The following is a 26,094-nucleotide window of genomic DNA, read 5'->3' on the forward strand; positions in this document are numbered from 1 at the left end:
GAGCAGGAAGCACATTCCCAGTGCTGCAGTGAGCGTGATTAAAGTGCTGCATTCTCCACAGGGACTGGATGAGGGACCAGTGGGTGCTGTGCTGACTGTCAGTAACACAGGAGTGAGGTGTTCTCTTCTCCATTCTCCCACTTAATTCAATTAACAGTAGCCCAGCTCTGCCTCACTGATGCTGTGCACAGAACAGAATGGGAAGGAAGGGATGCTGAGTGTTTAATTTCAGCTGAGAAGCTGTGGCAGGGTTGCAATGCTGGATGGGGAAGCAGGAGCAGGCTGAACTCTGGGCTGGTTTCATGCATTGGGTTTTGAAACTCTTCCCAGTGGAACCTGAAGAAGAATTTAGCCTAGAGTACAACACTTTGAAATCTTATATTTATACTTCCTTTATGTCTAAGTTACTCCAGTTTTGAGATAACTTATTGACACAAAGTGGGGAAAATAAGGAGTTCCTGAAGAAGAGGGGTCCTGATCCAGCTTGTTCCATGTTCTCAGGAACATTGCCAGTTTAATCCTGGTAGGATCAAGCAGAAAAAAAGCTGAAATTAATACAGAGTAGGGCTTGTGTAAAAAGTTACCTGAAAACATTTTTTTTATCCTCTGATAAAATAAAAAGTTAAGAATTTCACAATAAATCATCAAAAATTCTGTTGTTTTCAACCACTCTATTCTAGAAATGAGTGACTTTCTGAGCTGCTGAATAATTTGTAACAGGTAGGATACCTCATAATCTTTTTCTCCCCCTTCACAAATTGTCTGGGAACACTTTAAGAGGCTTTCAAATGATCTCCTGGATAAGAATTATTTTGCTATTCTGCTTTTCCTGACCTGTGGCTTGTCTGTAGATTGTGTGTGAATAGTCAGTGGAATACTGAGTGGAACTCAGAAGGGCTTTGGGAACAGGAACAGAATGTCTGCTTTAGAGCCAAAAGAGCCACTCTCCTGAAATCCAAAAGTTTAGGCTAGGCATGCTAATCATTACATTGATTGTTAAATTATTAAAACCTTTGCAGTATTGGGGTTTGGGTTTTTGGTGTTTGTTTGTTTGTTTGGGGTTTTTTGTTGGTTTTTTATTTTGGTAGACAGTTGCTTCCAGGTTTCAGGAATTTTGGACATCATAACTGAAATACAGAATCTGAGTCAGTCCAGCAAATTTGTTGTTCATTCCTCCATTCCCATTTTCATCATTCTTTACACATATTTTCTTTCTCCCTCTCAATGTACTTTTTGAGTTAATGTACCTGTATGTCCTCCACAGAAAATTGCAGCTTCTTTGTTACTTCCTTTAGGGACTGGTATTTCTTTCAATTTTTGATTTTGCTTCAATTAGAAATTATGTGTTAATTTTTTTTTTTTTAAATTAAGCATGAACAACACTATTCCTTTATGTTGATGATGTGGCCAAGTGGATTGAGATAAATGATTTATGGTTGGGAGATCTATTCCCTCTGGGATAGCTGTGAACACTATACTTACATGTACTTCCTTTTGCAGAGGAAGTTTTGCAATATTTTTCAGAAAATTTGCTAAATGTTTTCAAAATCGTATGGAATTATCATCTATCAATAAAAATAGTTGGAAAGATAAATGAAAAGTGACTGAACAAAACAATAACTATAATACACAAGTGTTTGTGTTTTAATGTAGATGAAATCATTTCTTTTCATCAGTCTTCTGAAATTTCTCTAGAGTGCTTTTCCTTTCTTCTCATATTTGTAAAATTAATCAACTCAAAACAAAAACTATGACTTTTGGAAAAACTAACGCTTGGTTTGTATATAAAAATAAATTGAGAAAAACATGGTCTTCCCACATCTTTTAAGAAAGCTGATGTTTAATATAGTCACGATTGGTTACATCATTCCCTTGAGATCAAAGCAAAATATATTCATCCCTTGCATAACTCTTCCTTCATTGAGCACCTCCCTCAAAATTTCTCATTACTTCTAGGAAAACAAAATGCACTCCTTGATCCTTTCTCATTCAAAGCTGCTGGATGAAAATGAACTTTTAGCAACAATCCAGAATCCATTTGTCAGGATAATAACAATTCTCTGTAACAATTCTTTCTGCCTCTTCTCGCTCCCCCTACCCACATTAATTATAATGCTCTAACAGAACAGAGCTTGATTCCCTTTTTTATTAAGGTTGTTTCACTCTATTATTGATTAAGCTTATTTCCCATGATAAATAACCTTCCTGTCAAAAAATGATTTATGAAAGCCAGTGGTCTTTCTTTTTCCAGTTTGCTTTTCCTGTGGTTACATATTACATATTATCTCCTGCTGGCTGGTTTGGGCAGTCTTTGAATCTACAATTACTGATCCTCATTAAGAGAACTGAATTTCAGTGCTGTGAAAGGCTTGGAGATCTATCAGGTGAATAATTTGATTTTAAGTTAGAAGCATCTTTCCTATGTGAGTATATGCTCTTGTGAGGTGCCTTTAAGTCCTCAAAATGTTAATAAAATAACAAGCATTGTGCTTATGGAGACCAGCTCCTTGGAAGTGGCTTCCCTCATGAACATTCTGGTACTTCTGGAGGATGGTAGTCTTTGTTCTCACCATACTTATAAATATATATATGTGTATATGTATATATGCATGTATATATATATGTGTGTACATGTATTAAATGGAAATCAGCTTCTTAGAAGACAGTAGCTCTGCTTTATGCAACTCTTGAGATGGACTGAGTGTGCTTTTGCTCAGGTGTGTTTTGGTCTGTCAGCAAACCTTTTTTCCTCAAATTTAAAATGAAACATGAGGTCTTCTGTGCTCTTTTTCCTTGGTAGAAAAACTGAAAACCAGCCAGGTTGCACCTAATTTGTTTATTGCACAGGCCTAGCTAACCTGATTATTGATGAAAACTGCTCTGAGGTTTATGTCTTATATCCACAGCTGAGCACCTTTCCAGGCACTGCTTTGTCCAAAATACCTGCCCAGTTCTTTCACATTCTCACAACAAAATCTTCATCTGTGTCTAGGCTTCTTCCACTGCATTATTTTTTGTTTGTTTTATTGCATCTGTGTTTTCTGTCTCCCATTTGTATAGTTCCAAATAGCCAGTCCTTTATTTGAAATATGTTTCAGGACAAGCATCTCAGGCCCAGGGGGAGCACAGCCTGTCTTTGGGGTGCTGGGATGGGGATGGTGGCTGTCTTTGTTTCTGGGCTTGGCACTGCAGAATTCTGATCCACAAGCAAGTTTTCTCTGCAAATTAGAAGTCTTCAAAAATGTCCATAGAGAAATGTCCCTGCTTTTTCATAAATCCTGAAGAAGGCTGACTGCACAACCCCAGGTTTAGTAACTTTTTCACATAAATCCCATTGCAGTTCTGTGGAGATAGATATTGCATTAGACTGACCTAAAACAAAAAAAGATTATTCTTACCCTTGAATGGTCTCATGAAAAGCCTAGATATTATAAGGGAAAAGGCATAAAGCAAAACCTAATATTATCATTGCTTTAATTCTTAATCTTTGTTCTTTTGAGTCTGGGCTCTTAATAGAAGCTAATGGGAACTTAATATTTTTTTTTTCCAAGTCAATGGCAAAATTAGAGTCCTGAAAAGACAGCAGGCTGACATTTGATGTATTTAATACCTAGAATCAGCTTTGAGGAGAATAAAGCAGTGTCAAAAACACAGCAAATCAGCAGAGACAAATTCTTTTTCCTTGTAGTATCTCTGTCCTCAGAATTAATGTTGATAAAGATTTCACAAATGTGATACTTTTTGCTCCTGATATCCTGCTTACCTAGGGGGAGAAAAAAAAAGGTAAAAGGTCCTTTTCTTAGTCTAGTGTTGTGTGGCCATAATATTTCAAGTCTCACAAATTTTGAAAGGAGCACTTGATGCTGTGACAGGTGATAAAATCAAAGGGGCCAGTAAAGGACAGTGCTTTCTTGCTTTCTTTTAGTGTTTCTCTTCACAGGGTACTCAGTGCTCGTGGACAGCAGCTCCCTGGGTTGCTGAGATCAGAGGCCGTCCTCAGTGCCACTGATGTTTCTGTTCTCGTGTTTTGCACAGTACCTGCCCTGCCCAGCTCTCCTCGCTGTGTTATCCTGCCCCAGAGATGGGGGCTGCAGTGCAGAGAGCCTTGGGAAAGCAGGGAGTGGGAGCAGAGTCCCAGGCTCTCATCCTGCTCTCTGACACAGCCCCAGTGCTGGGGTCTGGCTGGGCTGGGATGGTGGATGTGCTCTCTCAAATCTGTGATGGATGCTGAGCTTAAAACTGGTTTCAGTCAGGTTAAACCACCACAGCTTGCCACCTCAATAGTCATTTTCTGGGTAATTGAATTTTTTTTTTTTTGTCTATTAAAGTAAATTAATTCATGACTGTTAAAAAGCTACATTGTTATCTGTAATAATTAACTACTATTAAATCCAAACATAGAACTTTGACTCTCTGGAATGAAAATCAAGGGCCTTACTGTTCTCTGAGGTGTTGTGTCGCTGTTCACTTTACAGAATACCTGGAAAAAGGGCCTGGATTATAAAGTCATTCCCTATTTGTGTTAGGTAGCAGTGGAATGATTATTATGTAATCAAATCAAAGAGAATGAGGGATATTTCAATACAATAGGCCAATAAAATTTTAAAATAATAAGTACATGAAACACATTTAATATTACCTCCTTGCTCAGGTTTAATTACTAAAAAAGTGATTTTGCCTGAACTCACTTATTAATTTTCAGACTTTGGTGCCTTTAAATCTATTTAGAAGTTGCAAGAATGACTTGATAAAGTACCAGTTTGTCTGGAGGGAGACATGAATTAAACACTGAACTGTGAGCTGGACAGGCTTGGCTGTGCCCTGTGCTGTAAGGACTGAAAGCCCAGAGGAAGAGATGGTTGTGTATCTTTAAACTGCCTCATCTCAATCCTGATTGCACAGAGCTCTGGGGACTGGGGAGGCCTCCAGCACTATCCTGGATGTTCCTGATGTCCTGTTTGAGGCACATCCACTCTCCCTGGTGACCCTGAGCTCCTTGCATTGCCTCTGGAGCTGCTATCAGCATCCAGCCTGTCCTGGAACTTGGGCATTGGCTACTCTGACTGATTTTTGAGAAATCTTCTGGGAGCTGAGCTGAAGAATTTAAAGTTTTGCCCCTTTGTCAGGACAAGGAATATTGCATCCATTGCCATGTACACTTCCAAAACACCAGCCTAAGGTTACACAGTGACCAAGCCATGCCTGTGACTCAGGATTTAAGACTGCTCCTATACTTCTCTCACTTTCAAATTCATTGTTGCTAGATGAGAATCTGATTCTCTCACATTTTTAGTGAATATTGCCCTTTATCATGTAAGGAAATCTGTTCTTGCTCAATCCAGATCTTTCCTGGGTTTATTTGTTGCCCATGTATTGTAAGTCACTTGACAATAAAAGAGTTTATGTCTCTAGGCATTCACCATTCTTGAAATAATGCACTGTCCTTGGGATCTGATGAGTCCTTGATTATTTTTTGGAAGCATAGATTGGGAGAGGGAAGCAGAGGGATTCAATTGCTTCTAAACTTTCAATTTGAGGCAACGCTCCAATGCCGACATTTATAGTCAGAATATTTCTCTCACACACTAAGGCATCCATCTGGTAAGATTCCCAGAATTTCAAATCTAAAGAATTTCTTGGTTTTGTGAGATTTTTATTTTCTTAAATGCCGTCAACAGCACAGAACCAAAAATCTGTGTTATGCATGGCATCTACTGTCTTAAAAAAGCAGAAATAACAAAAGGACACTTATACTGTGTGGTTTTGTCTTCCCAAAATGGATTTTAGTTTTAAATCACGTTTTTTTAATCTTTCTGGGTTTTGTTGTCTCTCCTGTATTTCAGTGATATCTGCCATAAATATCTCTGTTTGTTTTAGTAGGAGGCATAACATCTGAGAGAGGAGCTTGGCATTACAGACACAGGGAATTGTTCTTATTTCCAGAAATAGGCACACTAGGAATTGATGATCTGATTAGCTGAAGAGTCTGGCACTAGGGATTTAACCATGAAAAACACTTCAGAGGCTCTGCAGAGACATTGGAGATGCAGGACATATCCCACGAATCCCACAAATTTTGCAGGAATGTATTGAATGTTCTATTCAAAAGGGACGGCTTGTTATTCAAAAAAAATCCAGGAGGATCTTGCCCAGGGTATTGTATGTTCTGATCCATGCAATCTTTATTGTTGTTGTGCTCAGTCACATTTGCTCTGATTTTTATTTTTGCTGTCTGGGATTGGTTTCATCATATATTGTATCCAAAAACTTCTAGAATCTGGTAGTCTAAAAATAAACCCTGAACTGAGTCATGTACAGATACCTTGAAAAATGGTTATCCCCAAGTGGTTAGTTGGCAATTAATAGTGTGTCCACTGAAAAGCTTTAGGCTTTTGAAATCTTCAGTTTTTGTATCTACAGAAAAATTTACTCATTTTATTCCCACAACTCTGGGGAATCACTGGAGTAAGCCAGAAGACAGCTGAGTAAGATTTAAACTGCAGCAGGAGTAACTTTGTGCAAACCTGAGTTGGATGGGCTGACCTGAAAATTTTGTTTTACTTTAAAAGGGAAAGTTGCTTTCCTATAAGGCTGGAAATCACTCAAAAGACCTCTCCTCTCTGGGGCAAATCATTAGCATTCTGTTTCTATATGCTTTTGTTGGTTTCACTTTTAAATGCTTTGACTTAATGGTATTGAACAAAATAATGTTCAAAAGAAAATTCTCTGCGAGTAAATAAATTGGGCATCTCCCTACTAGGGATATTTTTAAATAAGGTAATTTCAGCTCACTGGATCTCCAATCATCAGGCATTTAAATAGCAAGGGCATGGAATGGTTGAAGAGAATGTGCTGGGAGAGTGGAATAGGCACTTTGGTGCAGGAGTTCCATGGTGGCCATGCAGATTTACATGGCAAGGAGATTAGAGGTGTTATCTCATGGTTTGAGCAGCACATTGGCCATCCATAATGTGAGGCCTCACTCTGCAGAGATCAGAAAGGCCTGTCCAGAGCCTCTCCCCTAACACGGTGTATGTGGTCCTTGTTTTCTGACACACTTAAGGGACAGGCAGTAGATTGTTCCCTACAGACCAGCAGAACCCTTCAGCAGCTGGAAAGCAGTGAGCCAGGTAAAGGAGAGAGTCCACACTGGGAAGAAGTCCCTCTCTTATGAGGGAGAAAAATGTGCACCCAACAGCTGGCAACAGGTCTGCTTTTTATGAGAGAGCTGCTGGGAAGCTTCTAAAGCACACGGCTCTTGGAGGGTCCTTCTCTCCTGGGCTGCTCAAACACAGGGAAGGGTTGGATGGTGGCACTCTGAACCCACACTCCCTGCCAGAATGGGCATCCTGCATGCCATGGTACCAGTAATCAATGCAAAACTCCATTTGGAGACATGGCACACTATGCAATATATGAAAAAATATCGCTTTAACTGAGGAGATAAGTAAAAAAAAAATAATGTTAGTACAACAGCACAAACATGTGAGTGCAGAGGCTGAAGTTCAAGGAACACAAGCTAAGGATTTGTTACTTTAATTGTTAGCACTGATACACTTTTGAGTGCTCCTGAATTTAGAAGTCCATTACCATGCTGGCTCATGGTCCATAACTGCAGAAACTGTGTTTACCAACAAGGGGAACAGAGAGAGAGAGAGATGTTATTTTCAAACTGTTGAGAGGTTATTATACAATCAGTGGAGAGCGAAACACCTACATTAGAAACTGCATAAAAGCACTTGACAATGTCCTTTTACTAAGTTTCAATAAAGTGTATTAGTATGATTACTGTACTAATGTTCTAAAGCATGAGGCCTTTTTTTGACCTGTAAGTGCAAGGTCCTTTTGAAAAATAGTGATGAAAATGTTTTCACCCTCTTCTGTCAGCAATTTCTGTCATCCAGGTTTCATTCCTATTTGTGTTTAGAAAGGAAAATTCCAATTTTTTTTTGGTTTTTAAAATTTTCTGATAGCCTTACAAAGGAGTTTGCTGACTTTCTTTTACATTTCCATTGACTATATGGGTGTTTCTCTCTATGTGGGCCTTCTTAGCATGTATAAATGAGTGAGATAAATGAGGAATTGTGCTTCATGCGTTCTGCAGGCAGGTGGTTTGCAGTTTTGAGGGTGCAATTTGCTCTAGATTGAAGAGATACTTGCTTTATTAAGAAGGCAAAGAGGCTACATCCATGTTTTAAGCAAAACTTAAATTTATAGGTACTTTTCTCCTGGAGCTTAACAGTTCCCTCCCCCCTTCCACTCCAAAGAGTGCAGTCTAATTAACATCAACAATCTTTCTGTGTTTCCTTTAAAAAAAAAGGCTAAAGTGTTTCCTTTAAAAAAAGTTTTTAGGAACTGCTTTAAAATTATCAAAAAATGGAGGTCAAGCAATGGCTTTATAACACTCCATTGAGCCTTTCTGTATGCCAATATACATTTTTCATCCTTAGCTTAAGGTTGTATTAATAAAGGAGAGGTCTGCTGCACATTATGCATCTCCTGATCTCGGCTATTTCACAGGAACAGTAAGCTATGAAACTTCAGGGTGATTTTTTTTTTCCATAATAATCTGCTTCTGTTCCTACTGATGAGGATCCAGTGCTCCTCTTTCTGACCTTCCATGTTCAGCAGCCAATCAAACCTGAACAGTTTCAGCAGTGTTAAACTTCACAGCTATTTCTGTTACTCTGAGGTCTGTCCCCATCGATTTTTAAAAAGTCAGCATGCCAGGAATTCATGTCAGATGTCAGCAAGCTTCAGAGTCACCACTGATAACCTGCTGTCTCAGCACCTCGCAGCAGAACAGAGCATTCATGTTGTTCTGCTCCTGATTGTCTGGTGAATTGGGAAAACATTGTGCAAAATACAGCAGCTTCACTGGTGGGAAAAATTGCTGAACAGCACCTGCATAGTAAAGAAAGACCATCTGCTTATTTTCCATAGCCACTATTTCTCTTCCTCAGTATCTGTCTGGTTGTTGTCAGGCAGGATCATGCAGCTGGTTCAATGAGAATATATACCTGGCTATGTAAGGAAGAAAGGGAAAAGAGAGAGAAATCAGGAGCAGGATTCTGTTTTCATCCTACTCAGAATGTTCCTGTGGGACTGACAGCTACAAGACACCAGCAAGGACAGGAATTCACCAGTGCTCATTAAGCTGTTTATCAGGAAAATGTAGACAATTATTGTTTTGTGTAGCTTAAATCCATATACTTAAACCAAAAACACTTGATGGGGTGTATACTCTTCTTTCAGAGCATAAATCTTTTTGCTGAGAGAGATGGGAAGAGCTGCTGGCCATTATCTCTATTTATTCTTCCCATGTGTGAGGCAGGTTTTTTATTTTCTTGTGCAGCACAGAGTAGTGATTGCTGTCACAACCCCTGCATTAGATCAGATGAGTTAATTCCAGGTTGGTAATTTATACACTCTAATACAAGTACTGTCCTTGGACAGTAAGAACACCTGCATTTTCTTTTTGTTATATGACACCTTAGAAAGTTACACTACACTAAAATTTAGCAGCTTCTGCTGTTGTGGGAGCAATTGTGCTCCTCTTTACTGGAGGTTTCATAAACCTATTCACTGTAACATTCTGGTTAAACTGAAGACAGCTTGTATTGATTTTCTCTTCCTCTTCTCCTCCTCCTTTTTTTTTTCTTTTTTTTTTTCCCCTATTTCTTGTGCTTATCCATGTGGAGGACAAAGAGAGTGTCTAACTAAGTATTTTTCCCTTAATCAGGCTGAGAGAAAAGAAGGGTTTCAAGGTCAGTTACAGTGCAAGATGCTTTTTATAACCTCCATCATCTTGTCTGTTTCTTCTGCCTTGAAAAGAGAGGGTTTTTTCCATGACACCAATTACTATACAGTCTCTCACACAGAATTCTTCCATTTGGGCTTGTACTTGCTCTCTCAGGGAAGTCCCACATCTCCCCCAGTACTGTTTTGGTGATGTGAGCTTCTGACCTTTGGGAAACTATCCTGAACTCCACGAATTCCTTCATCCCTCACTTCACTTATTACAGCTGGTGGTTACTATTTGTCTTGTGCTGTGTTAGCAAAACCCTGTGCAGATGGGGAGTATAGATTTCTTCACTGAGGCTAAATTGGCAAAATATATAATGCAGTATCAATTGCCCTTGGTGCCCTGAATTCCTGCCTTCGTTAACTAGGCTGCAGCAGCTGTTGGAGTTAATCTGTCCACTGGCTGGGGGAGAGAGTGTCAGAAGAAGGGAAGATGCCTGTCTCAGGTTTTGTCCAATTTATCCCTTATTTATTTGGTGTAGGTCCTGACTGCAGTGTTATTTGAGGTGCTTGTGTGCTCTGAAGCTGTTACCCTCAGAAATCCCTTACCATGGGAAGCAGTCCTGCATTCCCCATTTACACAGAAACGTTGGAGGTTTGATAGATTTTCCGTGACATTTATGACAGAGGTATGAGAGCCCAGACCTTCTAACCAATCTGGTGCTCTACTGTCATATTTCTCTAATTTGGGACAGAAATATGCATTCACTTTAAAAGCAGCTGAAATACTCCAGGACATTTCTGTGCCTGTGTTCAGCTGAAGTTAATACAGAGCTTGTTGGGTAGATCTCAATTTTTGCTGAAGGTGATAGCCATGATTGCCTCCAGCTGTGGGGATGGCAACTTCCAGGTGAGGGGATTGCACAGAAGAGTGGGCTTTGTGTGTGTGTGTTTTAAACCCCTATCTTTATTTTAGAAAAGAAGGCAAGATGTTAAAACAGTCACAGTTTGGTTATAGGAATTCTTCTTTAGGGGAAAGAAATGACTCACAGTTTGCCTGATTTTTGCTAGGCAAAGCAGTCCTCACTGCTCAGGAGCACAAAGTGTTAGCAGGGATGTTTTGGAGACAGCAAAGGAGTTCCTGCTTCTTTGTATTTTGTGTTGTCATCTCCACCTACACAATAATAAGCTACTGTATCCAGTGGTTATCCTTTTCTTCCAAATTCAGCTTTGAGCTGATATCTCTGTTTATCTTTGTGTTTCTATTGTAGGCGTCTCTTGGCAGTATGGTTAGAACAGGTTCAAGGTTACTTCAGATGGGAAGTTTAATACTTTGGTGCATTCAAAAAAGGCAATATCACAGTCTTCTCTTCCTTGTCCAGTGAACTGACATTTCAGCTACCTTATATATCAAATATTACTTCTTTTGCATATGTTTAAGCTCTGAGTGAGAGGAGTATTGTATATGATGTGGGGTCAGTCCTTCTCAGAGCTCTGCCCTATGATAGCACCTTGCTTGTTTCCTCTTTGTCGCAGATTTGATGGTTGTGTGGTGTTTCACTCAGCTTCAGCTCTTAAAATGGCATTCAAAAAACTGTGATTCCTCTCCTCCCTCCCAGGAGCTACAAGTTCTGTTTGAGGCCATTCTCTGGTGCCTTAAGCACTGATTCAGAAATATCCACATATTAATGAGGGACCCAGGCACTATCTGGTTTTGGGCCCCATCCTGGAGCCCAGCCTATGTTTCTCTCAGGAGATGTCCCTGCTGATAATGAAATACACTTTATTTTCCTTTACTTCTGGCTTCAACGGCTATCGTTATGTCCTTTTACAACTTTCACCTGAAAACTATTGCCCTTCATTACAGTCCTTCATTAGTAACACCTGAAAGCCTTACACACCTGAAGCTGTTTTATTCAATGCAGCTTGGGGTAATTAGCAAGGAAGGCTCTTAAGGAGGAGCTTCTGCCCCAAGAAGTACTGGTTGCCAGCCTTGCTGCTGAGCTGTTCTTGCATAGTGCCATGAAAAAGCCTCTCTAAGGTAAGAAAATTCTGCTTGCTGTTGTGTTTTATTGTACTTAAGGCTCAACCACTCAACAGTTGGGAATGAGAAAAGGGGCCTGTGTGGCAGAGAAAATTATGGAAGACCACTGCTGAAAGAGCACATTATCAAAATGTCTGGTGAGAGGTGGGTGCCAGTCACTGGCAGTAGTGAAAGGCAGCAGGGAGACCTTTCTGTTTGGTGTGACTGTTCATTGTTTGTGTTTTCCTTTGTGTTGATGTTCATCTAGTTCACACCAAAGATGTGCTGTCCCATTTCAGGAGCTGCCCAAGTTCTCTGGCCCACACCAGGGTGCTCACAGGAGGGTTAGATTAGCCTTTAGTGCTCCCTCAATATAGACTGTGCTGCCCTGAGCCAGGGACAGGCATTGCTCCAACTCTCCTGCACTTGGCAAGGGAGAACCTGCCACTGCTCAGGGTCAGCTGGCTCCAGGGCAGCTTTGCTGTGTCCCACCATGGATCCATGGGACTTGTGACTGAGAATGGAGCCCTGGGTTGTTGGTTCCTTTGGGTGTTTATTGCTTGGGGTCCCTGAGATGGCTGTGGGCACCACCCTAATCCTGAAATGTTGTCCAAAGAGAGACTGAATTTACAGAGAGAGGGAGGAAGAGAGAAGTGGTGGCAGGGCAGGGACAGAGTCAATATGAGGCTGGAATAAGGGTTTCTTAAAGCTTTCCAAAGACAAAACAGTAGATTTATCTTAAAATGAAAGTAAATTTACAATCATAATCTTTCACCACGTGCAACTTTCTGCAACTATAATCCACACCCTATTTGTATTACTGCCATTATGATCAGAGTGAGACAGCATTTAAAACAATATTGCTCTGCTGCTTAGATCAGCTGGTGGTTATTTGTGATATTTACATTATTTGCATCACTCAGGTTTAAGTTCTGAAGTGAGTTTAAGAAGTCATAACTGTCCTTTTCCCATTATTCCTGATTTCAGCAATAACAGTCAGTATTTTCTTTTATAGATCACTGCATTGCAGTGATGTTGGCTATCCAGAGGTAACAAGGATTAGCATGTTAGAATTAAGCATGAGCTACTAAAGTAAATTTTTCTCTCAGGGCACCTGCTTTTAAGGAGAATTTTACATGGTCATGGAAAGAACAGTCTCTGTTGTTCCCAAGTTGCAGAGTTAGCTCTGGTTACTGCAGTGTGCTCTGCAATGCACTGTGCAAAAAATTATGTCCTCTGGTGAGGTAAGAAAGAACCATTGCATTGTGTTGGTTATTACGTATTTATTGTTGCTTTATTCCCCATAGTTTGCAGTCACAGCAATAGTTGAATGTTGGTTTACAAAGAAGCTGACTGCCCCAAAGCTCTCCCTTGCTCAGCTCTGCAAAATCAGAGAGAATGAAGTGGGTTTATTTCAGAGGCATCCCATCCCAGGGCTGCTCAGAGTCAAACTTGTGGCTTTCAGATCTAGAGGGGTTTGTCCAAGGGCTCTGTCTCCTGATGCTCTGAATGTTTGCCCCTCTGAGAGGGTTTAGGAGGATGGAGCTGCAGGATGTGGGTGCCCAGCACAACCTGGCCCTTGGGATGTGCTGGCAGCATCCCTGGAGCTTGGGACCCTCAAACCCAGCCTTGCCCTTTGCCACAGCTGCTCATGGAGGGGTTCAGTAAAATCTGCCATCTCCAATGAGTGCAGGCAAGGTCTCTGTTTCTATTTGTGGAGGGAGTTTCTTCTGTTGCTTGAAAGCTTTAAACTGTTTTTCTTACCAGAAGAAATAAAAAAAAAAAAAAACAGAGGAAAGAAAAACCTCCTTACCATCTGGCCATAACCTTGTACAATATGTAACATTTGAAACTGTAAGAAATTTTTTATGATCAGGTTATAATTTGTCAACTGCCTACAGATCTTTAACTTAAAAACTTACAGTGCAGGATAAAGTTGCTCTGTATATTGTTTTCTAAGATGAGTGGAAGGAGAATGGAGGAAAAAAAGACACTTGAAAGTGTTTTAATTGCACAGGGATGTCATTGCCTCTAGCAAGAGTTCTCCTGCTTCTGTCATAAATTTTTCATATTGCCTCGTGAGAGTGAAAACTGGAAACTTTACCCTCTAAGTGAAAGTCGATGAACCTCACACCAGCCTCAGATCCCAGCAGCCCTGCACTCAGGAATATTAATTTAATTAAGATCGCTACAATAAATTCTGGGAGGGAACTCTCCTGGCACCTAAGGTAACTCGTGCAGAGAAGGAGGGGAAAAAGCAGCAGAGCTGGATGTGGTGGAGGGAGGAGCTGAGGTACAAAGCCTTCAGAACAGCTGCGCGCTCATCTGAAGTGACAGCGCGGAGACGGGGACACCTCCCAAAATAGACAGCAGAGGTTTGACTGGGAGGAACCACAGCATCTCACAGAGCCAGATCGCTTTATTGTCACTGCCCTGACCTGGCTGCAGGCTGGGAAAGCCTGGCAAGGGGTTTTTGGGGATTGCCTGGCTCCTGGGAGTAGAGGGACAGCTTGAGTGTGGCTGCCACCCTGTCAGTCACACACAGAGGGACCTGGGCTGCTCCTGGGGACAGGGGGACAGAGCTGCCAGCTGGGGCTGCAGGCTCTGGGCTGGCTGTTTTAATTGGATTAGAGAGCTGGGGTTAATTAGAGTGCTGTACATGAGGTGACTGACCTGGCTCACCCAGGAGCTGTGGGTGGCTCTGCCCCTTTGAAATCCCACTGCTGAAATCACTTGAAACTCCATAACGAGTAACCAGCAGATACCACATGCCAATTATGACTTTTGGGGTTTGTTTTCTTTTTTTTTTTTTTTTTCTTTTTCCTCTGAAAAGGGCAGCTCAGCCGCAGAATCAGTGCCACAAAAGATACAGGACTGATGCAAAGTTCTAGGAAAATTATAGCCAGAAGTTAAACTATTTCATAGTGTTGGCTAAAAAGAAAACAGCTCCCTGAGATCTTTAAGGTCTCTTCCAACCTAGTCATTCTGAAAGTTCAATGTGAAATTACAGGCTTAATAATTAGGCTTGTTGTGAGCATTTAAAGGTTGAGATTCACTGAAGTGAATTTCTGTTGCAGGGTCTGGCCAGAGTTTGTGTGTGACCACAAAGTGATGTATGAGACTTCTGGTCTCTGATGCTATCCCTAGAGCTGTATGTTCCTTTAATTTAAAATAATTGTTAATGTGCATAGTTATTGTTTTATTTCCTTGGAAAGTTTTAAAGTATTTTATTACAAAAATGGAATGTTTATTTGTTACTATGAGAAGAACAGAGTAAGAGTGCAGTTTTTTCTTTGCTCCCCAGGCTTTTCTTTTCTTATGAATCAGCTGCTACCTGAAATGCTAGAAGTGGCATCATTTGCAAGCACATTCCATGCCCAGGGATGCAGATCAGCACTCTGCTCAAGCTGGGCTGTGCTTTACATCCTGGAGTTTGGTCTGGGTGCTCATTTTAGTCCTTTATGAATTTTTTTCAGCAATTTTGCCTTTACCAATGAGCTGCTGCTGGTGTGATGCTCCCTCTGCAACAAATGAAGGTGTCAGAGTCAGGACTGTGATGCCTCTTAGGACAAATCCTCCCCAGTGGGACCAGCCACACAGGAGAGAATGAGAAACTGAGTCTGGTGGGACAGGGAGAGTGCTTTCAAGCTGCTTTCAGGCCACCTGTGAGGGGAAAAAGGGACTTAATGAGATCTTCCTTTTTACTTCCTAAAATGCTCCTTGAACATGATTTGTGTTTTATTCATGAGATTTAAAAACTGAGTTGAACAACTAAGCTGAGAGAGACCACACAATGGCTAAAAGGGTGCTAAAAATAAAACAACAAGAAGGAGGAAATGACCAGTTGTGTGTCTTGAATATTTAATTTTTTTTTTAAATTATTCTTATTTTATATTAAGCTTGGGTGTAGCATGAGGGTTTTTTTTTCCTTGTCTGTTCCTCTCTCTGCCCTTTGCTAAATGGCATGGTTCAGTGAGATGCATAGCTGGTGTTACTGCAGGCATTGCAGAGCCCTGAACTGCAGTATCTGTTCCTCACATTCCTTCAGGGTTTATTTGCAAAAGGGCAGCATAGCCAAATGTGATATTTAGGCTTTGGTTCCTATTGAAAGAAAACAAATGTGGTGCTACAGCAAGGCTCACTGGTTTTGAGGCAACCTGTGGCTACTTTAACAGTAAAAGAGTAAGTAAAGAAAAGGCACTTTACTGGTTTTCAGATCTTAGTCAGGAGATGCAGAGGGAAAAGATAAAAGTAAATGTTTTCCTGGATCATCTTGCAGTTCCTGAGAACCAACAATAAAATCCAATTATTGCTGGGTTCAACTAAAATTATCATTTTCCAAAATCCTAACTTTGTCTACTGGATCAACCCTTCTTATTCCTAGGAATAATGACAGCTAATTCTGTTCTTGCAAGTGCTCAGGTGAATTTGGACCACTTGAAGCTGTGCCTTTGCTCTGTCCTGGGCGTTGTCTGGGCTCAATCTTCCTTCTCTTTAAGCTGCAATCTTTCAAAACTCCTATTTGACCCAGCTGCTGTGGACTCAGTTCCTCACCCCTTTTTTTGTATGGTTTCCTCAAATTTAACCCATTTATGGGTCAGGTCCATGTTCACGATTCCTATTTCTTAAATTCCCACCACAAAGGAGGACATCCAGGTCATTGTTCCAGAAGAAATGAGTGCTGTGGTATTTTGTGAAAAAATAAAATGTGGTGAAATAATGGAGATTGAAATTGTTATGGGAGAATAAGATGTTAATTTTATCTTTTAATGTTTTATTGCTGGTATCAATATTGCTAATAATAATGGTCAGTTTTAAAACGGGTAAAGAGGATTATGCAAGAGGTCAAACATATTCAATATTCTGTTTCCAAAACACCTCAACTGGGATAAACCTTTCTTTCAAAAAGAATGAGGAGTTAGAAAAGCAGATTTCATCATGAGGGAAAACAAACTGTTTTATTTGGGAAGTTGTTCTGAGAGGGGCTGTCACCAGAGGCTTAGCTGCAGCTGGGTATTTCTAAACAGCTACTTCATGCTAAAGGGCCATAGTGGTTTCTCACCAAAAGTGTTTGCTTTGTGCTTTCTTGTGGCATTTTCTATTATTCTGAGCATTTTAAGTGCTCCTGCTCAGGGTCACAATCTGTTGGCCTCCTGTACAGGAAAGGCAGGAGCTGTTGCCATTCATGGAGGAGTTTTCAGGATTTTTCCTCTAAGCTTGTCAAGTTCCAAACTAACTCCAGTTTTTGAAACTGACTCTTCTCTCCATCTTCTTTCTACCCCCTTTAAACACTGAATTCTGAACAGGAGCTTCTTGGGTTGTGGGGTGGTTGGCAGCTACCCTGACCCATGTGGGTAGGTTAGTCAGCTGAATTATGCAGGGCTTGTAAGATAACAATATTCTGAGCTGGATCTTAGCTGTATAAATTTCATGTATTACCCTATAATTTCTCTGAAGCACATGGATTCTTCATTTTAACTGCTGATGCCTACATAACTTTTCCTTGTATCTTTTTTTAACATACTCTAATAAAATTCTAGGACTTTTTTAACAGGAGAAAATACATTTCTTCTTCATTTTTTTACTTTGATCATAGGCCTTTCTTTCTTCCTCTCCTCCCCCCTATGAACTGATATCTGGTTTCATTTTCATATTTTTAGTTTCTTATCATGCAGCAAGGTAGTATGAAAAATGCTGCTGCGATCCTGAGATAGCAGCACCATAAGGATTTTGCTTTCACCAAGAAGCAATACAATTTGTAGAAAATATGAGAGAGGACCCAAGGTCTCCAGATCATATTGGTTAATAGATTGATTCTGGTGCCAGGGGCCAATTCTATTATTCTTGTTCACTCTTGGGGGGTGAGCAGCTGCTGACTCAGCACACACAGGTGCTGGACTTGCTGCTCTGGCTCTGCCTTCCACACATCTGGTTCTCTGGAGGGTTTGAAGCTTGGCTCACTGCAAACAAGAATCTGACTTTTCTTTTTAATACAAATTCAGATAAATGTTCAGGACAGCTTTTCTAGAGAGATGCTCAAAAATGTATGCACTAGGGCTGAACTTTTGAGTGGAGAAAATTTGCCATATCTTTCTCAATGCTTTTCTTTAAGCTTTTAAGAGGCATGCTTTGTGTATTGTGGTTCCCTCAGCTTTGGGGATTTTTGGGTTTGCTTTTTGGGTCGGATGTTTTGTGGGGTTTTTGTGAAAAATGGAAATGTTTATAACTGTATTATTTAGATCAGGAAAATGGAAAAATTATCTGAATCTGGGCACTTAGCCAGGGCTGAGCCTAAAAGATGAATTATTTAAGAAATAAAGTGAGGTGATTGGTTCTGCTAAATGTGGTTGATTTTTAATTATTTTTTTATTTCTGTACTCTCATACTGAAGGTAAAGAACAGTGTCAGGGTGATGAGCTACCTGCTCTGATAGGTCTGAATGGCCCAGAACAGCCTCCCTGGGCTGTCACCACCCTCTGCTCCTGCCCTGGAGCCCCAGAGATGCCCAGCACAGCCTGGGCAGGGGAGTGAGGACCCTGTGGCCATCCCTGCCTGGGGCTCTGGGGCCACTTTGTGCCTCCTCTGCTCCTGCACAGAGAGAGCAGGGCTCTCTGGTTGGATTGGGGCCAGCAGAGCTCTCTGGTTGGATTGGGGACAGTACAGCACCCAGCTCTGCCCATGGCTGGCTCAGGGGTCACCCTCCTGTCCAAGCTGAGCTTTGCTTAGGGAAACATCCCCACAGCAAATGTTTACTGAGTGCTGAAGCTTTCTCGCTGTTCTCACTGCTGCCAATCTCTGTAAGGAGAGGAGACAAAATATAAGGGAGCCAGAGCCTTGTACAAGTCACTCCTGTGCTGTGGGACAAGCCGAGAGAGAAAATGTGCTATCTCCTGAATTTGACCGTTTGCCATGCAGTACAGCACTTCCCCTAGGATGTCCTGGCTCTTCAGGACACCCACAGACACATTTTGGGTGGGTTTCACTTTCTGCTGAGGGAAGGCTGGTGGGGGCTATGGAAGGACCGTGGGGCTGCCTGCCAGAAACTCTCAGGGCTCCCTTTTCCTGCTGGATGGGGAGATTTCCTCTCTCTAGGAGCCAGCCTGCTCATTGTGGGGCACAGCAGAAGGGAGATGGTCAGGGCTGGTTCCTCCTTCAGCCCTGGCTTGGGCTGACTCATCCTTTAAAGTAAATTCAGATACTTGGGCTAGTTGCTGTATTGAGGAAGTTTCACAGTTGCACCTTTCTGATCGGCTCTGTGCCTCTGCCTGCCCTCTCCCATTTTCTTCTTCCCCAAATGCCAGTAAAGCACTAACAGAGAATCTCCCTCTCAGGTAGTCTTTATTTTCCCCCTCATGTTGCTATTGTGTTGGCAATTCCAGCTGCAAATGTTGTGTTTGACCTTCAGTAAGGGAGCCTGGTGATTTGAATTCATTTCAAGCAGCTTTCTGACAGCAAGCCTTAGCCAAAGCCCTTAAGGTTTCCCCTACAAAAGCCTCATGACAGCTTTGCTTGAGGCTTACAATGGTCAATGCAAGTGCAGGTAGTTTGTAAACTGTAAGTGGCCTTATTAACTTCCTTGCAGTACTGAAGTGATGCCCAAGCCTGTGCTGGGCTCAGTCCCAGGAGCTGAAGCAGGAGCCCCCTTGCGCTTCTCATCCCAGCAAACCAGCCTGTGTGGTGCCTCTGAGCCTCTCCTGACACCACAGAGTGATGGAAGATGGGAATAATTGGAAAATGTGTTAGTTAATTAGGATTTCAACCTTTGCCTTATCCATTTATCATGGTCAGAGCCAGCCTGGTGTCAGTTTTTCTGGTAAAGCCAGGTGGTTGCACTTCTGTGCTTGGCTGGGCTTGGTGCCAGTGCTAACACAAAGGGCAGCCCTGTGCCCTGTCCTGCATTGGCTGAGGGGCACAAAGCCCCTCTGCTCTGCTCATTCCAGTTCTGCAGCATTAGCACAGGGTCATTGGGAGGTCCAGAGCAAAATAAACAATGCCCAGACCCATTCCTGGGTCAGGAGCTGGCACTTGGCAGTTTGGCTCTAGGAGCTCAATACACCATTGGGTGAGATGCTTAATTCCCTACTTCTTGATTGCTCCCACCTCCCTTCCCTTTACTTTTCCTTCAGCTCAGATCCTCATAAGTTCTGAGTATAATTGCTAAAATTCTGTCTTGCTAACAATAAATTAACATCTATGCCTCCTACCATATTTATTACTCCCCAGAACCAAATACTCAACAACTACAAAATATCATTTTGTCCTCAAAAAACTGCACTCCTTGTGAAAGCCAGAATTTCATTCCTTGCTGCTTGGGTAGGCAGCCCCAGACATGAATCCTGATTCTCAGACAAATTACAGATAACCTGGATGACATGTCTGGAGAGGGAGAGGTCTCCTGGGTAGGGCACACTGTCCAAGCAGGATGGCAGGAGCTTGTTAATGTAAGGTGGTTTTTTTGTTTGTTTGGGTTTTTTTTGTTGTTGTTGTTTTTGGTTGGTTGGATGGTTGGTTTTTTGTGTCATTTTTGTTGGTTTTTAATGTTGGTTTTTGGTTTTTTGGGTTTTTTTCGTGTCATTTTTGTTGGGTTTTTATTGTAACTTTCTTCTTGCCAATCATAAAGCTATTTCAGACTGTTACAATTCTAATTGGTAAAATTCCTTTCTAATAATTAGCATAAACTTCTAGCTCATCTACACACACTTGTCTTGCTCTATGTGCCTTCATGTGTCAGTTTTTCCCTTCTCAGTATTTTCAATTTTCTTGTCCCAGTTTAGGAGCCATCCTCTAAATTGTTAATTTTTCTCCCTTCAGAACTTGTTCCATTGTTGGATTTGCCAGCTTGCAATTATCCAGCTTGCTTTTATTTTTTGCTTTTTAAAGTCAACATTTGCTGTTCTCCAGCTCTACAGTAGCAATTCCTGCATTAAAAGCTTATTTAAAATGCCCTGAAGCCAAATGAGTGACTTTGGAGGCAGCAGGCTGATCCAGCAGTTTGCAACTAATATGAGGTCAGCATTAGATGCTTTTGTCTGCTGCATTTGATGTATTCTCAGTTTTTTTGGGCTCACGTCTTCTAGCAGAACTTTTACTCTTTATAATTTCATTTATTATATTTTACACTGTTTGTGATACAAGAATCAGGTTGGGCATCTCTCTACAACAGAACATTATCATCTGAGCATATACCTCTGTAGTATTTCCAATTTTGAGTTGGAAACTAATTTCCCAGTTTGCCTAGTGTGGGAAATTAATGGCAGGGGTTCTTGGGAAACAGCAAAAGGATTGGCAACATGTACTTTCATTATATAAAGTAATGGGAAAGTTTTGACAGGCAGATGTTCTTGGCCAAGGAATAAGAAACAGATGAAATATTTCATCCTCAACTTTGGAAGAATTTTTGGGCAAGAACATTTTGTCTGGAATGTTCTTGTGGGGTGGAATTGTCGTCTACAGCAGACAATGTCATCTCCATTGCCTTTGGCCTCAAAGGCAGGCAGAGAAAATCAGGGATGGAAATATCAGTTATGGTCAGTAAGATATATGCTCATCTTCTTTTGAGATTTTAGCAGGATTTAATAGAACCTTTTAATCTGTTTGTTTGCCAAGCTTTAACCACTTAACACAGAGTGTCTCAGTGTGACTGACCAGAAGTAAAGGTCTTGATAACATAATGGCTTATTGAGGGTTCCTGACTTCATTTTAGTTCAGTTTCTGGATCTAAACCAAACCTTTAAACACTCCAAATGCTTTTCTAAACCAGACCTAAGAACACATTACAATATGATTATTTTTAATAAATTGAGTTGTTCTCTCTCTTGGAGAGCTTGCAATAGCCAGGCTGTGTGCTGTCCTAGAAGTTGGAGCCTGAGTTGTGTCAGCTGTTCTGGGGAGCTGTACTTGTACTTGGGGGAGGAATTGAACAAATCCTAGGGTTTTCCAAAGGACCATCAGCACACCCAGATGTAATGTGTTGTTTTTGCATGGGTAAATAAGATATAGTATGCTCTGTACATGCTAGTTAACCCCTAATGTTTAAAATCCATCAAAAATTAACATATTCTTAAAGAAATTCAGATGTAGAAGAAGCAAATAGTGAAATTACACCAAAATGAGAGCCAAGAACAGTTTTGTATAATACAAAGTTATTGTTTTTCATGTTTCCTTTCTGTACTAGCAGTCCCAAAGGGCTTCCTGCTGTTTGCTGCTCAGCCAGCAGCTCCATGCTGACCATTCCCTTCCATTCCAATGTGGTGTGGCTCATACAGCTCCACCTGCTTGATATGCCTTGTAGGTAGGCCTAGGATTATTTTGGTGTTAATAGGTGATATTTTACACAAGTTTTAAGCCAGTCTGTGGAGCCCCTCATGGGCTGTGTTTGGCTGGGAGTGCAGCTCCCCACAGTGAGCTCCTGACCTTCCAGATGCATGTCCAGGGAGACCTGTCCAAGATCTGAGTGCCCTTCTTCCTCAGCTCCTTCCCCTCATAAGTTCCCTTTGGGGCTTCTATCAAATCCAATATGGCTTTGGAAAAAAAAATCTTTTCCAGCTTTTGCTCTATGACAAGAGCCAAGTCTCTTCAGAAGTTTGATACTTGTGAGTTGCTGCCTTCTAAACAACTGGGAAACACCTAACTGGGTATTTTATTGACGGTGCAGGTATTCTGACTTATGTTTTCAAGAGACCCAATATAAATTTGTATACCTGGAGAACTGCTTTCATGGAAAGGGGGCTGTGGAAAAAACTGCAAAGTGATGTTATTGATATACGTTTCACAGAATCGGTCTCTTTGTTGCAGTAATTCAGAAGTAGGTGTAGGAATCTCTAGAGAAAACACTTTCCACCCATCCAGTCTGGTTCAGATCTGTGTGAGCTGGCTGACTGGAGCCCATGGAAACATCATGGTGCTCTAGAAATGTGCAACTTAGAGTGTCAAGTGCAATTCTTTGTTCAATTGACATGAAACAATCCCTCACCTGAATATTATGGATTGCCAGGACAAGGGCTAAGGGCTGCAACCTGACAGGGGCAGGGTTGGAAGGGATTTGGGGAAGAAATTCTTTACTGTCAGAGTGGTGAGGCCCTAGCACAGGGTGCCCAGAGAAGCTGATGCTGTTCCTGGATCCCTGGAAGTGTCCAAGGCCAGGTTGGACCAGGCTTGGAGCAGCCTGGGACAGTGGAAGGTGTCCCTGCCATGGCAGGGGTAGAACAAAATCGTCTTCAAGGTGCCTTCCAACCCAAACCATTCTGTGATCCTGTGCAAATCTGACAAGGCTTTTTAGATCTTACCTTGTAAGGCCTAACAAGGTGTCTTATGATACCTTATTGTCCAAGCTGTAGGGTTAAAATGAGCTATTCCTTTTACTTCTTTTTTATTTGGTAGTTCATATGCTGTCATGCAACTGTAGCAAAAAGTGTTGAGTAAAACTGTTGAATTATGAAGCCCAGGTTGGATTAAATCTGAACTTTCTAATAGAAAGTGCACTTAAGGAGCCATTTTGTCCTCAGTGGAGTTTCTTCCCATGGACTTGAATGCTGATTTGGTGCTTCCTTTCATCCTGCTTATGTGTCCAAAGATAAATTTGATCTGTGCACTCCATGTCATTGTGGCCAAGTAATGATTCTGCTACCTACAATAAAAAATTGGAGATTGCAAATATACTTAATTAACATGATAAAATATTTACTGTTCAAAATTTTAAGGACATTAACACTGCTTTCATGCTCTCAAAGAAATACTTTTGTTGTTGCAGCTAAGTGGATAAATTGCTTAAGGCACCACATGCTTAGAGACTCAAGGCTAATGGAATAACTTCAGTTTTGTAGTGTTTGTCTAGCTGGTAGAATTAATTTAGAAAAAGCTTTTAAGAGGCACGCTTTGTGTGTTGTGGTTCCCTCAGCTTTGGGGGTTTTTGGGTTTGCTTTTTGGGCCGGATGTTTTGTGGGGTTTTTGTGAAAAATGGAAATGTTTTCAGAGTTCTTATAATATTCTTATAAGTTCAGTGGAATTTACTATAAAATTGCATTCATTTCTGAGGAGGAAATTATTTACCAGTATAGTAGATTGTAGAAGCTTTCAGTGGAGGAAGGAAATGCTTACTGGTGCTCTCTGCAGAAAAAAGAAAGTCAAAATTAATTTAATTAGGACTTGAGGATTTTGAGCTGATGCATGTGTGTGACAAAATCATGACCTGTATATGTGAATTTTTATTTCTTTATTTTGGGTGACTGAGTCTGGAACCAGCTCTGAGCTTGTGACATAATTAGTACAATAGTGCAAATCAGCCATTTTTGAAAAGAGTAATTTACTCCATATGCAGCTTCTCAGCAAGAGCCCTCATTAATCAAAGAAGGCCATGTACATCAAAGTGTTCCTTGCTTGCTACAACAACATCCATCATACAGCTAGTAAATGTGCTGTGGCAGGGTTTGATAAATATAATGCCTTTGATGTGCTGATAATTCTGTGTATTGGCATGCTGCTGCCTGGAACTCCCTGGGTATGCACAAAACTCTCAAGCAGACCCAGCACCCTACTCCAAAATTCTACCTGGGCTCACCCAAACTCTCTCAAAAGCCAGCTAGGTGTGAAGGAGGACCTGAGTGCATTTTCTCTGTTGCTTGTGATTCAATGGGGCCGATTTTTATAATCTCTTTATTTTCATCTAGGTTCCCAGATGCTACAAAAATTCCTTTGTGAATATATTTATGTGTAGATGCAGCTTTATCTGACAAGAGCTTCTGTTTGTCGAGGCACTTGTATTTGACGTGGTTTATTCCTTCTTTTGTGTGAATGCACAGCAGAGATTTAGTGTAGAACTTGTAAGAGATCTATGATATGAGGAGATAAAGCATAAGGTGGTAGAGGTTGGAGGGGGCATGGTCTTATGGTAAAATATCAGGAATTATCTTTGTTAGATGGAAGGGAAGTTGGTTTTAGGAGCTCAGTCCTTGAGGCACACAGAACATGATCCAAGTGTTTGTATTCATTCACTGCCCTCTGTACTGCCAGAGTGAGTGACTGAAAACTCATCTTCAGCAAATAACAAAACTGATTACAAATGAAGATTTCTGACATGTCAGAGAGGGGAGCTCCCATTTTTGCTCTGTTTGATGCAAATAGTGGTGTTTCAGCTCTGAAGCCATAAAGAACAGCAGCTGTGCACTGAAAAGCAGTACTGGTGCATTTCAGTTCCACTGTTTACTGAATTGTACTTTAATTGATTTATTGAATTATAGCTTAATGAAAGGACAAATTACAAACTGGGAATTTTTACCCAAACTGTGTTATAGATACAATATGCCAGCTCTTTGTTCCTTTTGCTTCCTCCAAAGCTGATGAAGCTTGCTTTCAACTGCTGCTCACATTTTTTTTTTTCCAAGAGTGGGGCATGAAAGCAAGGCTGGGAAGAGACTTGGAGAGCAGTCTTTGCCCCCTGGGTGTAGCAGAGCCCCTCAGCAGCTGCCACTTCAGCCTGTGGTTCAGAGGAACATCTGCCACCCTTCCCTCCCCACCATATGTGACATGTGAGGGTTACAGGGCCAGTGTGAATGCAGATCCCAAACCCTCTGCTGTCACTGCCTGGGGCTGGGGTGGCCCTTCAAGGGGAGGGTGTAGCCTGCCGGAGCCACACCTGATTGCATTTGTTGGGAATTACCTGCAAAGAAAGGGAGGTGGGGAAAGGAGTGGAAGCGTTCCAGTGCATGACCTCAACTGGGTGCTCTGCTGAGGTGTTTGAGAAGCTTCTGCCAGCACCTCTGGGCACTTGGGGCAGAGTTTGTCAGCCCCAGGGCTCTGGTGGTGACTGCTGGGCAGGAGGGGAAATAAGACCAATGGATAAACAGGGATTTATCACCAGTGAGGGTGGAGGGGTTCCTGCAGTGAGAGAATTGGAGAGCAGGAGAGAGATCTCACTCCATGTCATGCCATAGTGAGGGGAGAGAAATCCCAAACAAAGCCTTGTGTTCTCCTTGTTCTCACTTGGTTTTAGCCCTGCTGTAGAAGGGTGAGGCCAGGAGCTTCCCAGTGCATCCCAATTTTTGTGCTGAGCAGCCGTGCGCCCTGCCATTCTTAACTTTTGGGGCGTGCTCAGTCATCATCCCCTAAATTTGCCATCTCTGAGAGCTTGCAGTAGGAAGTATGCAAGGACCTGGAGAAAGAGTGCATGAGGTGCATAAGTACCCAGGAAATGCAGAGTACTCTGCTGCTTCTGTGATTGAGTTGGTTTGGTTTGGTTTTTCTTGAAGTTGAGTTGAAATATATTTGTTTGTGTAGCCTATAGCACAACAATCACTTTGTAGGAAAGTAAAACTTAAAGCCAACAGCTATTC

General features: G+C 41.5%; 2 long non-coding RNA genes across 2 annotated transcripts in view; both read left to right on the forward strand.

The window, feature by feature from the left end:
• Window positions 1-26,094, forward strand: part of LOC135454331 (uncharacterized) — a 274,211-nt gene that overhangs the window by 117,009 nt on the left and 131,108 nt on the right. The window lies entirely within an intron of this gene.
• On the forward strand, window positions 11,667-15,607 carry LOC135454330 (uncharacterized). The gene is made up of 2 exons (XR_010442081.1): window positions 11,667-11,785; window positions 15,244-15,607. It is a non-coding gene; the product is annotated as an uncharacterized LOC135454330 (long non-coding RNA).

The sequence above is a fragment of the Zonotrichia leucophrys genome, chromosome 14 (assembly GCF_028769735.1).
Source record: "Zonotrichia leucophrys gambelii isolate GWCS_2022_RI chromosome 14, RI_Zleu_2.0, whole genome shotgun sequence".
Classification (NCBI taxonomy): domain Eukaryota; kingdom Metazoa; phylum Chordata; class Aves; order Passeriformes; family Passerellidae; genus Zonotrichia; species Zonotrichia leucophrys.